The 16639-nt window shown below is 34.5% G+C and overlaps 1 protein-coding gene across 2 annotated transcripts in view; it reads left to right on the forward strand.

Annotated features, from left to right (window-relative positions):
- LOC145285867 (uncharacterized) overlaps positions 1 to 16639 on the forward strand; it is a 510918-nt gene that overhangs the window by 81654 nt on the left and 412625 nt on the right. Inside the window, exon 2 of one of the 2 annotated variants that reach the window (XM_080134312.1) lies at positions 7655 to 7710. The exons of the other annotated variant lie outside the window; for it this stretch is intronic. The gene's annotated coding sequence lies outside the window, so the exon portion shown is untranslated. The remainder of the gene's footprint in view (positions 1 to 7654; positions 7711 to 16639) is intronic. 2 annotated transcript variants of the gene reach the window in all.

The following is a 16639-nucleotide window of genomic DNA, read 5'->3' on the forward strand; positions in this document are numbered from 1 at the left end:
CAAAAAAACAAACAAGAACAACAAAAGTGTGCCGTATTTTTAAAAGTTTTATTGCGTTGTTTTTATTTGCTTTTTTTATTTCATCGGTGAAGAAAAAGGCCAAACAGAAATTTTGAAGGCCAAACTGCTTTAAAAAAAGGCCAAATTCGCGAAATTTGGCCTCGCTATAAAAAAAAGCGAAATCCCCCTACTTGAACTTTCTGTTTAATTAATAATGACTCGCTTGTAGCGTTGATTGTTTTCTTTTTTCGCTATAAAAAAATAACTACTTGATGAAATTACGTGATTTTTTCTGTAGGAAAACTTTATCCCATGACGAGTACGTACAATATATATATTTTTTTTAATATTTCCATTTTTTAATGTCAATGGAAAACTGCACAAGTACCCAAACCCGAAATGTAAAGACCATGAGTGAACGCGCGTTTTTTTTTTTTTTTTAGTTTAGTTTCATAATGGCGGCCGTGATGTCGGAGGTTCGATTGTTAGATTGTAGTTTCGTATTTTTTTAATTTGTAAATCGCAAGTTAGGAAAAAATTAAACCCTTCCAAGATGGACAATAAATAAAGCCATAATATTTTATGGTAAAGGTAAGAGCGTAGAAACCATTGTTTTTTAGGAGATGTGATTATTGGATTAACCAATCAGAAATCGTCTGTGGCACACACATCTCTGTTTTTATAGATATACTAGCATGGGTGCCCGGCGTTGCCCGGGTGTTTGGAGGTGTATGCTGAGCAAAAAAAAGGGGTAATTTTTTAAACTTTGACCCCTATTATGACCCCTGAAAATTTATTTTTTTGGCCTCAAGATAAGTTACTTTTCTACCAAACTGGATATATTTTTCGTATTTTTATTCAATGTAACATGTTTATTCAGCTCGAAAACCATACAGTGTTTACCGATGTATTGGAAAATTCAAGATGGCGTCTTAGTCCCTCTTGAACACGGTAAGTTTGGGAAAAGGTGTTATAAATAAAAAACTGAATAAAATACTGTTAAAAACTCGCTCAATATGTTACCGTGACATAGGTTGACATATATTCGGCGGGTTTTTAATAGTATTTTTTCTAGTTTTTTATTTATAACACCTTTTCCCAAACTTACCGTGTTAAAGAGGGAGTGAGGCGCCATCTTGAATTTTCCAATACATCGGTAAACACCGTATGGTTTTCGAGCTGAATAAACATGTTACATTGAATAAAAACACGAAAAATATATCCAGTTTGGTAGAAAAGTAACTTATCTTGCCTTTGATAACATGTATTTGTTATATATTTGGTTTTTGACAACTTTTTCGAATTTATGTGTACAGTAATACAAACCCGTTTTTCGAGCTGAATAAATATGCTACATTGAATAAAAAAAATATATCCAGTTTGGTGGAAAAGTAACTTATCTTGCCTTTGATAACATTTATTTGGGTAATCTCCAAAAATACCGTTAGGGCTTACAACATGGCCGCCAGAAGAGTCAACAAAAAACTGCGAATAAAATATATAAAACTCGTAATTTCTGTTTTTAAAGTGGGTTGTCAATTTTCTTTATGAAATATACTTCCAAAATAAACTATTACAGTCGTTTAAAACATAATAGAAGTATTATTTTTTATTTTTTAAAAACAATGTTTACAAAATGTCTACGAACGTGCGTAGACATTTTGTAAACATTGTTTGGTTGCCATAACAACGTGACGGTAGTGAACGTGTGTGTGTGCGTGTGTGCGCGTGTGCTTGCTAGTACTACTATTAAGTTTGTCGGAGCGTTTGATTTCGTGTAGTTTAGTTTCGTATTTTTTTAATTTGTGAATAACAAGTTATTAAAAAATTAAACCCTTCCAAGATGGACAATAAATAAAGCCATAATATTTTATGGTAAAGGTAAGAGCGTAGAAACCATTGTTTTTTAGGAGATGTGATTATTGGATTAACCAATCAGAAATCGTCTGTGGCACACACATCTCTGTTTTTATAGATATATAGATAGAAGATATATATATATATATATATATATATATATATATCGCTAGATTCAGCCACTCTGATGAGTGGTAGACGACGAAACACGTGTCAATGGATGATTATATTCTAAAACGATATATATATATATATATGTATATATATATATATATATATATATATATATATATATCCATCCCAGATACAATGCTAAACTAACCCAGATAATTTTGTAAAAGTATCCGTCTCTCTCCTAATCCCCTAATCAATCTTTCCCAATCTTTCCTGCGTTTTTTTTCTACATTATATTGTATTACTTTACTTTTCAACCCTGTAAATTCTCCAAGTTATCTTTCTTCCAATTGCCCTCTCGGCTTAGCCTGTAGAATACACCAATTGTGCCGCTGTTGTGTATGGGTAAAACTCACGTGTTGGCCGTAAACAGAAGAATCTAATGTGGAACAGAGGTAGGTGGCGATCAGACGTGAGGCACCCGAGCAACGAAAACGAAATTTAATATGTCCTCATACCAAGAAATCAAAACATTCATCAAAACAAAGCACAGATATGAACTAATAAACATACAAAAGTCGACCAGAGAATTAATGTAAAGGAGAACAACGAAGCAGACACCTGTAACTTGTAGGAGAGTTGCAGGGACTGTGGAATGTAAAAACTATGGTAGCCTTAACAGTGCTGAAAAAACTGGTAAAACAATTACTGTACCTATTTACAATACCTCCCCACGGGACAGAGTTAGACACCAGGGTCGTTTTTTAACGTGGAGAAAAGGTACAAAAATAAAAATTGTCTCAGTCGTGAAGGATTTCTCCTCCACCGAAAGAGAACAAGAAATAGAAGTGCAGCATCTGAAGAACAGATGGTATTTATTTGCTCCCCCACCGAGCAAATTAGGCACAAGGCCAATTTTTAATGTGAGGAGTGAAGGGAGGGGGAAGGGAAAGGGGGGACCAGCTCCCGAGAGGTGGGAAATGGGAGCTGGTTAAAGGTCAGGCATGTGAGGTTGCCCCCACATCTGGTCCTTGCTAGTCATAGCTAGTCCTAGCTTGGAGCATCTGCCGGAACAGATACTACACTTTGATCTTGTCCCGAAGGCCAAGAAGCTAAATTGAATTAAAACAATTACTGTAGCCAAGATTGTAATTTTTGCTTTTTTTGACTTCGGCCTCTGCTGCCCATCTGGGTGAAAATTAGGCATGGTCAAGTGAACAAGAAATCCATTCTTAACATTAGGACTGCACGCCTGTGGAACTCACTTCCGTTTTCCTGCTCTCCAACTGACTACAATATATCATCTTCAAGTCCAACATAAACAAATTCTTGATGAGCCATCCCCTTAAGTAATCCATTTTACCAAATTTTCACTACTAACGATTACTACGACATTTTACCATTGATTACTATACACTCATTAACCCTTATCCTTGAGTGGCCACCGGGCCTTGATAAGTGGTGACTCTTTTGTAAAAAATAAAAAATCAATATCCTAATTTATGAAAACGCCATTACTTCATTTCGTTTTCTTTCTTTTTTTTCTTAATAAAGATTTTTTTAAAATGGTTAATATCACCGAAAGTACAGCAATAAACTGATCACTGTACACTCATTAACCCTGATCCTCGAATGGTCTCCGGGCCTTGATAAGTGGTGACTCCTTTGTTAAAATTTCTTTTTTTTTTAAATAAGGAAACAGAGGAGGCTTTCATGTTATCCGAGAGGAAGATGATGATTAAGCAGAAAGGACCATATCTTGTTTGTCACTGTCGTCTCGCCTGTGGAGTAGAAACCGGAAATCAAAACGAGCAGACAATCTTGACCATAACCGAAAAGTATTGAAAAAATTAGAATTAGAGGAAAGATTCACACAATACAAGCCATGGCATTAATGGAAATGGATGGTCTATTAAGAAGAATCGTAGAGAAGTCAACCCAGATGACCAAATAACACCAATAATATGTAAATTAAAATAAAATTACTATAAATGCATGAAAAGACTACAACTATCCTAGCGTTGCTTCTCGATAATCTGCTTATACTATTTAACAAAACACGTGTAAGAGGTACCATATATCAAATAAAATGACAAATTTAATGCGTGATACTAAGTTTCATCTAATAAAGTCGTTGAACACCGAGTATGAGTCTTCTACCGTTCTTATCCCTTTATAAATACACCTTAATTTTCTTCCGCTCAACATAATTGTGGATCAGTTGAAGTATATAAAGCTAATCTAGAAGCTGACTTGGGTTCAATCATGGATCAAGGTACGAAATACTTTTTGTTTATTTTATTTATTTATTCATTTATTTATTTATTTGTGGACTATTATACTTATCTTCATAGCTGTTGTTTTACGATGTCGGCCAACTATTCCTCTGGCCTTCGGTCAAGTAGTTAATCACGACAGGATAGGAATGCTGAATCTCTTAACTATATCTTCAGTAATTACCGCCTTCCATAGTTGTTGTCGTCTCACCATGTTTTGGCCAACTAATCCTTTGCCCGGCTTTCGGTAGGATTGAAACCACTATCTTCAGACAATGCTCACCTGAACTGTAGAGATTCAACCTTTCTATCCACTGTGCCACGGGCCCTGAAGGGCGACCATAATGAGGATTATAGTCTGCAAAAAAATAAATAAAATATACAAATTACTCAACTCAAAAACTTCCAATAATTAAATATACTTTCGTTTAATTCTGTTAAAACTCAGCTCATGTCTTTTAAGTGTTGATATTGTCCTTTTTCTCCTGAGATTTTTTGTCTTGAAGAGAAATTAACTCTGCAACTGTTTGATCTTTTTTTTTCTTTCTCGTTAAATCTTTCTTCAATTTAATTTAATTTTCTTTCATTTTAATTCATTAGTTTAATCTTTTTTCATTCATATTTCATTCATTTGTTTTCATTCATTTTTCATTAATTTTCTTTCATCTTCATTCATTAATTTAATCTTCTTCCATTCATTTTATTTAATTTGTTTTCATTAATTTGTCTTCATTCAATTGTTTTCATTCATTTTTCATTCATTTCTCATTCATTAATATTCTTTCATTTGTTTTCCTTTGTTAATTTTCGTTTCATTCAGGTTTTCATTCATATTTTTCTTCATTTCTTATCATTCATCGATTAATAATGCTAAAATCAACAATACAAAACTAAAATGATCGATTACATAGAAAAAATAAACTTTCAAATCACATCGATATTGAAGGAAAGACAAATGGTATTTCTTTACAATCAGATACAATTGAAAATCGTTTTCCAAGTAAAATTATTTTGATGTGCTTACTTGTCATGCTGAAATAAATATCCTCACCAAAAATTAATTTAAAAAAAGAGAGTAGAAACAATTCAATGTACTTAAGTTCGAGATCTGATTATCCCTTAACCGTTTGAGGTTGTTGGGATGTTTCATTAATTTCCTGCAGCATGATTTGGGCAAAAATAGCCTGACAGAACACACCCGTTCCCAGGCTTCAGAGCATATATAGCACATAGTCTTGCCAAACGGTCACCCACTGTAGCTCTGGCTAAACTCAGTATAACTTAACTTCAGTGATCTGAAGGGAACCAGTATTTCAACGTTATTATGCCAAGTCAGGTTGAAATAAGTAAAGTAACCGAAAATTAGATAAAAATGATTTATTAAAAATAAACATCAATATTATCATATTTTCTTGATTCACCATTACTAACCGTGGAAGTACCGGAAGTTCCTGTAAAGATAAGTCATTATTTCATTTAAGCAAGTAAAATGAAGCAGTGTAATATAACAATGCAGTGCAGATGATACTTAGAATACGACTAGCCTGGGTGTCCGGCGTTGCCCGGGTGTTTGGAAGTGTGTGTTGAGCAAAAAAAAAAAGAAAAAAAGGGATATAACTAATAATATACAGATTAGCTACCCACCGGAAAACTCTTTTTCATTTCCAAGACTTATATAAATTAGCTACCCACCAAAAACTCTTTTTCATTTCCAAGGCGTATATAAATTAGCTAAGCACCAAAAACTCTTTTTCATTTCCAAGACGTATATAAATTAGCTAAGCAACAAAAACTCTTTTTCATTTCCAAGAATTAGTTAAGCACCAAAACCATTTTTTCATCTCTAGGACTTAGATTAGCTTCCCATTGAAAACTCTTCTGAAATTAAACATGGCTTTCAACTCAAAACATTACAATATGTTATGTTTAGTGATGAAAATGGACGAACAGATGAACTGACAAATAGAATCTCATACAGAGATGATAATACACATAAAAAAAATAGTATCAATGAATACAAATAGGATATTTATAAATGATGAGCGAGATATCCAGTAATATCCATTTTTAGAATCGATTTTCTGTCGTCGAATGATTATTCTAGCTCAAACCTGATTTTTTTCACATTTACTCGACTCCATTTTATTTGACAGATATTTTCCCATATTCATGATTTATTTATTTTTTTTATACATTCCGTGAAAGGGATGCATTTGTTTAAAGTAGTTGAGTGATCTTCTGGATGATATATCTTCATACCTTCTTCATGTGCATCTTTTCAAGCTTGGGAATCTGTACAGAATTTTGAACAGAACCCTTTATTTAATCCACAAAGGTAACTTGTTCTCGTTTCGTCATCCATGACCATGTATAAGTAATTTCTAATTGTAATCTATAATATAAATCTCGCCTGTCTGTTTAAATGTATGTATGTATGTATGTATGTATGTATGTACTCTTTTTCTGGGTCAACAGCCAACTAGCACCGTGTATATTTGTGTGTGTGTGTATATGTGTATTGGGGTGGAGAGGGATCCCGTAAGCCGTGGTGAAGGCAACCTTTCTAGGAGAAGCAAATCTCTGATTTAAAAAAACCATAAAGCGGAAGACCAGTACCCGCATTAAGCAGTTTAATTTGTTGCTGGCTATCTTGCTCTTGCTTGTTGCTGGATCTCAACATTTTGAACCGAGAGAGAGACTTAGCTGTCGTACAAAGCTAAGACTCTGTAACATCATATTTGTATAGATACTCACTCAGACATTTGGGCTCATGCATTTTAAATGTCTTAGGGAGTGGCACTCGTCTGACAAGACGTTGCAATCATCATCATGTATGTATGTATGTATGTATGTATGTATGCCGAAAACATTCGACAGAGGTGACCGATTTTCACGAGATTGGTATCGTTTTGAAGGTCGACATTTCGGACGACAAATATCGAAAAATTGGCTAAAAACATTAATTTCTCCACCCTCAACTGGGCACTTTTCTACAAGGAGGGGGTCGCTTTTTTCGCCGATATTTTCGAAAGCCATCCCCTCTTTTCGATTGATTAGCCTTAATTTAAACCTTTGCCACTTCCGGTTTGGCGATGGGCGCAGCGTCACGTTTTTGTTTGGGGGGCGGTCACATTCTTTTCCTCCTTTGCTGTACGTGTTCGAGCCTGTCTGCCTACTACCACTTATTTTTTCTCAACACACACCTCTGAACACCCGGGCAACGCCAGGCACCTAAGCTAGTTCTTTAACATAACTTAGTTTAGGAAGGTGAACTACAAGTTAGTAATAACGAATAGATCACCTGTTATTTAATTTTGTTTATATTTTTCAGCATATATTTGTAATAGTTTTTATATATTTTTCAGGCGCATTTTAAAGCAGTTTGTTATTTTCTCTCTTAATTTCAGGTGAGTTGCTGTGCAAAAGAGGGAGAAACCCAGCACAAACAGGTGATATTTAACAGGTTTGTTGAAAAATCGATGTCCTTATTCCTGGATTATGTTCTATACATGCAAAATAAAACTTTAAAATCCAACTCTGTGTCCCCTCACTCACACTCTTCAATTTTACTGTGAATTGGATTATGTCACACACACTTGAGCAATTTTCAGGAATTACTGTTGGTCAGGGGTTTGTCCATAAGGAGTTGGACTATGCCGACAACATCGTAATTCTTAGCGGAAGCTTTTCAGACATCCAGTCAGTAATCAGCAAACTGCAACACTTTTCTTTCCAACTTGGCATGAAGGTGAATGATGGAAAAACCAAACTGCTGACAGCAGGATTTTTCCTCACCAAAAATAAGCCAGTTCTTAAAAAAGTGAATTGCTTCAAATACCTAGTTTCAGTCATCCCTGTGACTGTACAAGGGAGTATGGATATTAATAGCTGCATCCCTTAAACCGGACTTGTCTGCTGCTACTGCTGCTGCTGCCTTCATTTCCGTTTGTCGTCCAGACCGGAAATCAAGCTAGCCACAAAGGTCAGAGTCTACTAAGCACTCTTCTGTACCATTCTCTTCTACGGTTGTGAGTTCTGACCAATGAAAGCTGCTGATCTTCACAGACTGGAAGTTTTTTTTTATCATTTCTAAATTTCTGTCTGCGTCACATCATTCATGTGCCCTGGCAATACCTCCTACAGAATAAATATTGAGAAAAATATCAGAGATCAATAAATACAAATATGTAGAAAATAAATCTAAGCTCATTAATATAGGAAACAGTTATCTGAATGTTTCTTTACAGAAATGCATTAGAAAAACATTTCAATACCAAAATAAACCCCCTTTTCATTAACAAACGAACAAACAAAATGCAGTGTTTTTTTTGGGGGGGGGGATATTGTTGTTTTGTTTTATTCGACGAATCATTTCTTTTTACTTTTGATTAATATTAGCAGGGAATCGCAACGTTGCCCAGGATTGAAAATCGTAAGCTAAACGTTTTGGTTTCGTTTATCGGTGGTGGCACACAAATCGTTTTCCTTTTAACTTTTTAATCATTAATATATATTGGGTCCAATATAATTGAATAATAAGTGTGAAATCTGCATTAATCAAAATCAAAATTTAAGCATATTTTACGACTGGGCAATGTTGCTGTTGGAACTTAAAAACATTATCTTTCATCTTGCAATTAATGATATAGATATAAAATTTTTAATGATTTTTTTTTTTTTAAAGTGCAACAGAATGTACATTACATAAAATAAATCCAAGGTAATTTTTGGATTCAATTTAAATTAAATTTTTATACCTTACTTTGTAAAATTTATAAAAGTGCACTTTGAAGATAAATAAATTTCAAATTGAATCTTGTACCTTTATTTTTAAAGCCTATAGTAAAAACATTTTGTTTAACAATTTTCATGCCTTAGATGAAATGCTTTTCTAACTTGTATATATATTCATGTCTTTCAGTAAGTGCTTAATGAGTTATCTCTCTTGATGGTTTATTTAGCATTTGTCAAGGTAGCTGGCGTTATCAGTAAATTGAAATTGTTTGGCCAAAGTTAACTTGGTTGTTATATAAATTTGGCTTCTTTGCGCGAATGAATTTAATAGATTATGTTGACGGTTTACAGAAACGAATGACAGCCATGTTGGATTGTGAGTTATGAAATTAAACACCAAAGATTTTAATATTTGTCATCTGTAATTTTGTATCATTTTTTTTATTAACCCTTTTCTAAAGTGATTGTGGGAATGATTATTTTTTTCAAGATCTTTTTGAGCGAATTTGATTTGCTGCCACATTTAAAAATGGCTGAATCATCTAGTAACACTTTTTTGTGAGCTTATGCACTTATGTTACCGTGCTATTCTTTTTTAATATTATTTTCAAGTTGAATTCAAGTTTCACGTTATCTTTTTTTTTTTTTTTTAATTAAGTGGAAGTACAGAAGTTTTGGGTACTCATGCAGAGAGTGATCCGTGCTGAAATAATAACGTTATTTAAAAAAACATTCTTAACATGAGGGGAGAGTATTTTGTATCTATTCTGTACTTTAACGTTACAATTGAATAAAAAAACAAAACTTTAATTAAACGTGGAAATACGATTTAAAAACTAGCGCAGATCACTCTCTAAATTAGCACCTAGTTATGAAACACCCCCTAAATGTTAAGAATGGCTTTTAAAATAACTATTTCAGCATGGTAACATAAGTGCATAAGTACCCTGTTTTATTCACTTATTGCTGAGGTTCGTATTTTATTGTATTTAAGAGTACAAAGTAGGTTTTTGGTTTATTTTGGAAGCCTCATAACTCTTGTTTCTCTTTGTTCTGTATTCCTCAAATTTCGGTCCTGGATATGACTGTAAACTATATCCGATGGTGAGGCCCCAGCTTGCGGGCTTAGGGAGTGTGGAGCTACCCTTTAATTGCCATTGCTCCCAGGTCCACTCTGACCCAGAGTGGTAGTACCTGTTAGGGTCACAACTATGGGTTAAATAGAAACCGACTTGAAAAAAATATATTCTATTAAAACATTTTTCTTACGAATCACTGGATTCGGCATTAAATAACCTGAAAAGGGTTGATATGCCATAAAACAAAAACAATCAACCAACAATCCTCAAATTCTATGTTTCCGACAAAGGGGAAAAATTGCTGTTTTCTGGGTCAGATATATCTATCAAACATTTATTGTTTTTTTTTTTGTTTTGTTTTTTTACTTTTAAATAATGTATACATATTGTTAGCTCCTTACATAAGGTAGCTTCATGCCTTGTCTGAAGCGATTTCTATAAAAAGTAATTATGGTAAAAATGCACTGGGGGACCATCCCGAAGATTTACCCTTAAGAAGTTGTTATATATATATATATATATATATATATATATATATATTCACCTGTTTACATGTGTATTCAGGTCTGCTGTCAACAAATATCACAGTTTAAATTCTCGCTGCCAAGAATAAGATACAATAGTAACACCGTAAATATCCAATGCGTTCTATAATAGCTTTTGTGCAATGGCCGCTATCTTTTCTTTTTTTTTTTTAACAAGGAAAAAAAGGGTTGTGGTATATACTAGCATTACAGCCCGGCGTTGCCCGGGTATTTGGATCTGTATGTTGAGCAAAAAAAAAGTGGTAGTAGGAAGGCAGGCTCGAACCCGTACCGCAAAGGAGGAAAAGGACTGGGTAAAACCTAGCGTTTATGCTGTTACGACCACTGCCAAACCGGAAGCGACATTTTTTAAAATTAAGGCTAGACAATCTAAAGGAGAGGATAACTTTCAAAAATATCGGCTAAAAAAGTGACCCCCCCCACCTCCCCAGTAGAAAAGTGCTTAGTTGAAGGGGAAGATATTAATGTTTTTGGCCAGTTTTTCGATATTTGTTGTATGAAAGGTCGAATTTTAAAACGATACTGATCCTGGTAAAATCCGTCGCCTCTATTGAAAGTTTAAAGCAGACATGCAAACACATACATACATACATTTATATATTGGTAACTAAAAATTTTCGACCCAAACTGATGAAAAAGCTTGCCCTATCTCTGAATACCCTTTATGTAAAATTTCAAATATTTAGACCAGACCGCAGAGGTCAATTTTTTTTTAACTTTGACTCCTATTATGACCCCTTAAAATTTGTTGTTTTGGGCTCAAATACAGTTAAGTTAGAGCCATGTCCAAGGAACCTATATCTAAAATTTCAAGTGCATAGACCCAACATTGTCGGAGTTTGGTAGAGTTCTCAAAGGTCAAATCGTTGAACTTTGACCCCTTAATCGCCAACTTTCTGGCCAAAAACCGATCACATAGATTTTCCCAAATCTCAGTACCCTGTATATTCTATTCCGACAGCCGTTCTGAACATGGGGAGGGCTATTCCGACAGCCGTTCTTAACATGGGGAGGTTGGAGTGGTTTATTCTGTCTGCTTAACTTGGCCTTTTGGTCAAGATCAAAGTGTAGTATCTGTTCTTCAAATGCTGCACTTCCATTTCTTCTCTTTCGGTGGAGAATCAGTCCTTCACGACTGAGACAATTTTTTTTTTTTTTTTGTACCTTTTCTCCACGTTAAAAAACGACCCTGGTGTTTAACTCTGTCCCGTGGGGAGGCATAGTAAATAGGTACAATAACTGCAAATTTCTGCGCATGCGTACCCACTTTACCGTCGTACATGAAAGTTAAAAAAAAAAAATGGCAGCCAGACATAACTAACTATACTAACTATGGGCTAGTGAATGTGTTACTTGTGTAAATAATTTGTGTCAGCAACGAAATAAACTGTGGTATTTGTTCGCAGCAGCCCCGAATACACCTGTAAACAGTTGCATATAAAAACAAAAAACAATTTAAGGGTAAATCTTCTGGTGATCCCCCAGTGCACTTTCACCGAAATTATTTTTATATTGAGATTTTTCCTTAGCTCAAACATCCGCCGCTTGATATTTTGTGTGTGCTAGTGGCAGGCGAGTGAAAGATTTGTAGTGAATTTTATAGAATCACTCCCGTTTCTAAACTGGTTTGGGTTAATGCCAAAGATATTCTCTTGGCACTGGAATACCCCCCCCCCAAACACACACAACGGAAGTAAATCTATAAAATTAGCGATTTGTATAGCTGCATCATTTTGGTGATAGAATTAATTAGTCAATGAATGTGATTGGTTAAATTATGTCAGCAGAGCACTGACCAGCTGTCCCTGTATCTTATTATTGGTCCAGTTATTTGTTTTGGGACAATTAGTCAGTATGACACTTATTGGGTGGGTTTCTACCAGTATTTTATTTTCATTTTCGTTTTTTGAGCGATTATCAATACTCCCAGGATGACCGTCTCCTGTTCGCCATTTGGCAATTTAGCAGAGAAGCCAACAAACAATACGAAAAAAAAAAAAAATAATAAATACAATAAATAAATGTTACTGTAGCCAATAAAAGTTAATTTTATACCTACCTGGCTCATTTGTTTTGGTTTTCAGGTAGTTTTTATTGCTCTTGATTTAATCTAAAAAAAATCAGTTTTTCCGAGCGGATTAGAAAAAAAAATGGTGGCATTTTCTTTGGAAAGCAAGCCCCGTTTGGATTTTGCGGGGGGGGGGTATTTTTTACGAGAGTACCCAGCGTACTATAAACATCCCAACCTCCCCATGTTAAGAACGGCTTTCGAGGTTGGGGGTGTTTATTCCGAAAGCCGTTCTTAACATTGGGAGGTTGTGGTGTTTATACTACGCTGGATACTCTCGTAAAAAAAAAGGTACTAATGCACTTATTGATCCATGCTGAAATAATAATGCTACTTTTTAAAAAGCCATTCTTAACATGGGGAGGGAAGGGTGTTTTGAACCTATTCTATACTTTAACATTACAATTGAATAAAAAAAAACATAAAACTTTAATTAAACTTGGAAATACGATTTAAAAAATAGCGCGGATCAGTAAGTGCACTAGCACCAAAAAAAAAAAAATACCAAAAAAATTCAAAACACCTGTAAACTTTGAAATCAAAACGAGGCTTATTTTCTAAATATGCCATTTTTTTCCCAAATCTGCTCGGAAAAAAACTGAATTTTTTGAGTAAATGAAGAGCAAAAAAAATGATTTGAAAACCAAAACAAATGAGGTGAGAAGGTATAAAACTTTTATTGGCTACAGTAACATTTCTTTCTTTGTGTGTGTATGTATATATATATATATATATGTGTGTGTGTGTGTGTCCTCCACATACAGTACTGTTTCGTTGTTTCACAGCTTATCAGTGCGGCTAGACAAGCAACTACCTCAAGCTAGGATCGAAACCCGATCGCCCAAACGACATTCGGAGCTTCTAACCGTTGCACTATACGACTACTGCTATGTGGGCAGTGAATTAACAATGTTTTGACATTGTCCAAAGATATATATTCGTTTTAGTCGTTTTTTAATTTGTAATTGTTAAATCTATCACAGAGCGTTCAGGAAGCTACTTATGTCAAGACTCGGGAATCTCCATGAGTAGTGAAATTCTTTAAAGGTTTATTCTGTGTTTTCATGGACCTTTCCAAAGATTTATTTTTCTAAATTACACAACCTTTTCAGTTATAACCGTAAAAAAAGGGAGGTGACAGTGGTCAAGTGGTTAACAACACGAACTGACGACCTGCATGTTCAAAGTTCGAATCCAGTTCGTTCCACAAAAAGTCACTTTCACTTGGGATGCTGGCAACCTTCACATAGTCCTTCCCGTAAGTATCGGATTTCTTTCTAGAAAGAATTCTGACTAGAAAAATATCGGAGAAAACAATGGCAACAATAGAATCTTCGGATTCATACAATATGGCGATGATGACCATAAGGAATCCACAAAGTTACTAATGCAACTTGTACTACTGTTTATCTAAGCTTCAGCCTCTGTCTCATCAACGAAATGTTGCATCTCTCTGCCTGTTCTATAAGTATTTTAATGGTGAATGCTCCTAACTACAAGCACTTGTACCCCCTCGACGCAAGCAGCAAAATCCCACCCCTACAGAGATCCCTAGATGTGAGAAAGCTTTCTACTTCAATAGTTTCTTCCCCCAGAACTACTAGACTTTGGAACTCCGTTCCAGGATTCTGCTTTCCCAACTGTACTGACATGCAGAAGTTCAAGTGAAAAGTGAACAGACATCTTGCTGCTCATCTACCTACATAATATCCTTGCAACCTATGTGTCCGATAGTAGCCCCCTACTTCAAAGTGGCACTGTGCCTTGCTTGGGGTGAAAATAGAATTTTTTTTTAAATTTTAACGTGTTCTATTAAACTCTGAAATAAAAATGAAAAGTTCTGTTTATTTGTGAAAAAAGTTTTACTTTTAAAATAAATTACTCTTATTTAACACACTTAACTTATGAAATATATATATATATATATATATATATATATATATATATATATATATATATATATATATAACTTGAGTTTCTTCAGCTATAATCGAAACCAAAACTCATGAAGAATTCTTGATAAAATTATTTATTACAAGAAATGAAGTCTATAACAAACGACAGTCACTCGGATGTAAGCATGACACAAAATGACACACTCTATCCTATTAATGTATAGATTTCCGAATTCTTGGCTACAAAACTACCCGGACGCTCGACTAACAGAACAAACTTATTGTTTCTTGCAAATCATTTATTGCGCATTTTTCTTGATTGTCCAAAGCAAGGCATTTTTTTTTTTTTTTTTTTTTTTTTTTTTTGTGTGGAATGCGGATGGGAAAACTGCAAATGGATGACGAAAGTTGGATTGTTTTTAATTTTTTTAATCTTTTCTTTGGGGGGGGGGAGACACTGAACTTAGGATTAGATAAGATTCCAATGCTTTTTTGTTTTTGTTTTTTGTGCGTGAGGGAAAGCAACTCCAAATAAGGCATATTTACGAAATCTTAGACAAAATTAGTAGGAAGCGATTTTGCAAAAAACAAAAACAAAAAAAAGTGATATTCTTTATCTAAAAACGGTTAAAAATAAAAACTCTGAAAGTAAATTGGTAAAAGAATCAGATTTTCCAAATACAGGGTGGTCGCTAGAAAAGCGGGAAATTTGAAGGTCAGCTTAGATCATGAATAAAATGCGTGATTGCTATTTATTCATTGGTGCTGTGTGAGTGTTGTAAAAATAAATTGTTTGACGCTGCAGTGAAGTGCATAGACGACATTTTGAGTATCTATGAGTATAAAATAACATTTGTCTTTGAAAAACTTTGTAAAAATTATTCTTTGTAAAACTAAATCTTTATTTCCCCGCTTTTCTAGTGACCACCTTGTATTTGTCGCCACAATTTTTCGTTGGCACCTCAGCCGATTTGACGTCGAAATTCAGAAATCTACATTAAATTACCTGATCAGGCTGTATGACAATACCGGCTTGACATAAAATGCACCAAAAACTGACATTATCTTTTTTTAAAACTCAATCATGTTCTGCAAAACCAAAAGCAATTTTCCTCTATAAAAAAAAAATCAAACCAAACAAATATTTGAAGATATAATGATCTTTAATCATAAAAACTTTTACCGGATTCAGCATTAAATAACCCAGAATGGGGTTGATATGCCGTAAAACAAAACAACCAAACTATTTTTTGGATGTCTATTCAGCAAAAGCATCAAAATTCTAATCAAATTTCTTTTCCTCTGAAGAATGAGATAGAAATTTTATAAAGACGACTAAAAAGACTTTTTTTTTTTCTTTTTTTTTGCTAAATTTGATTTTGTTCATTGTGCAAGTTTCAAACGGAGTTCTGTTTTTGTATTTACCAAGAAATGAAAATGGTGACGGTAGTTAAATGGTGAAGGATGTGGACCGAGAATTAAAATGAATTGCTCTCATCTTGTGGAAGCATAATGTCTTGATAAGCTCCTGGGACTGACCTTCACTCCTGATCTGAAATGGAACACGCATCAAATCTGTTGCCAATATCACTGAAAAAGTGGTTGAATCATTCTACTACTCCAGTAGGTATCTCACTGCCGATGTAATCCTCTATTTGTATAAGAGCCAAGTATGTCCTAAAATGAGTACTGTTTACAAAAGCTGTCTGGTGCACCTTTGATAGTTCAAAACCTTGTAGGTGATGCTCTTTTCTTTTCCCTGCAACCTCTTTCACACACCCTAGTCCAACCCCTAACAGCTGCTAAACTCCTGACCGACAAACAATATGTATTTAGGCAAGCCCGTTCCACAGCAGATATCTTAGCTGTAATCTCTGAACGTATATACCGTTCACTGGACAAAACAGGGGAGGGTAGAGCGGTAGCCCTTGATATGTCTAAAGGTTTTTACAGGGTATGGCACAATGGTCTTCTAAGGAAAATTAGATCATATGGTATCACTGGAAGAATACTTAACATAATAAAATCTTTCTTAAGAGAAAAATCCAAGTTGTCCTCGATGGTCGTACAT

This window comes from Euprymna scolopes, chromosome 10 (assembly GCF_053919585.1).
Source record: "Euprymna scolopes isolate OS-2025 chromosome 10, ASM5391958v1, whole genome shotgun sequence".
In the NCBI taxonomy this organism is placed as follows: Eukaryota; Metazoa; Mollusca; class Cephalopoda; order Sepiida; family Sepiolidae; genus Euprymna; species Euprymna scolopes.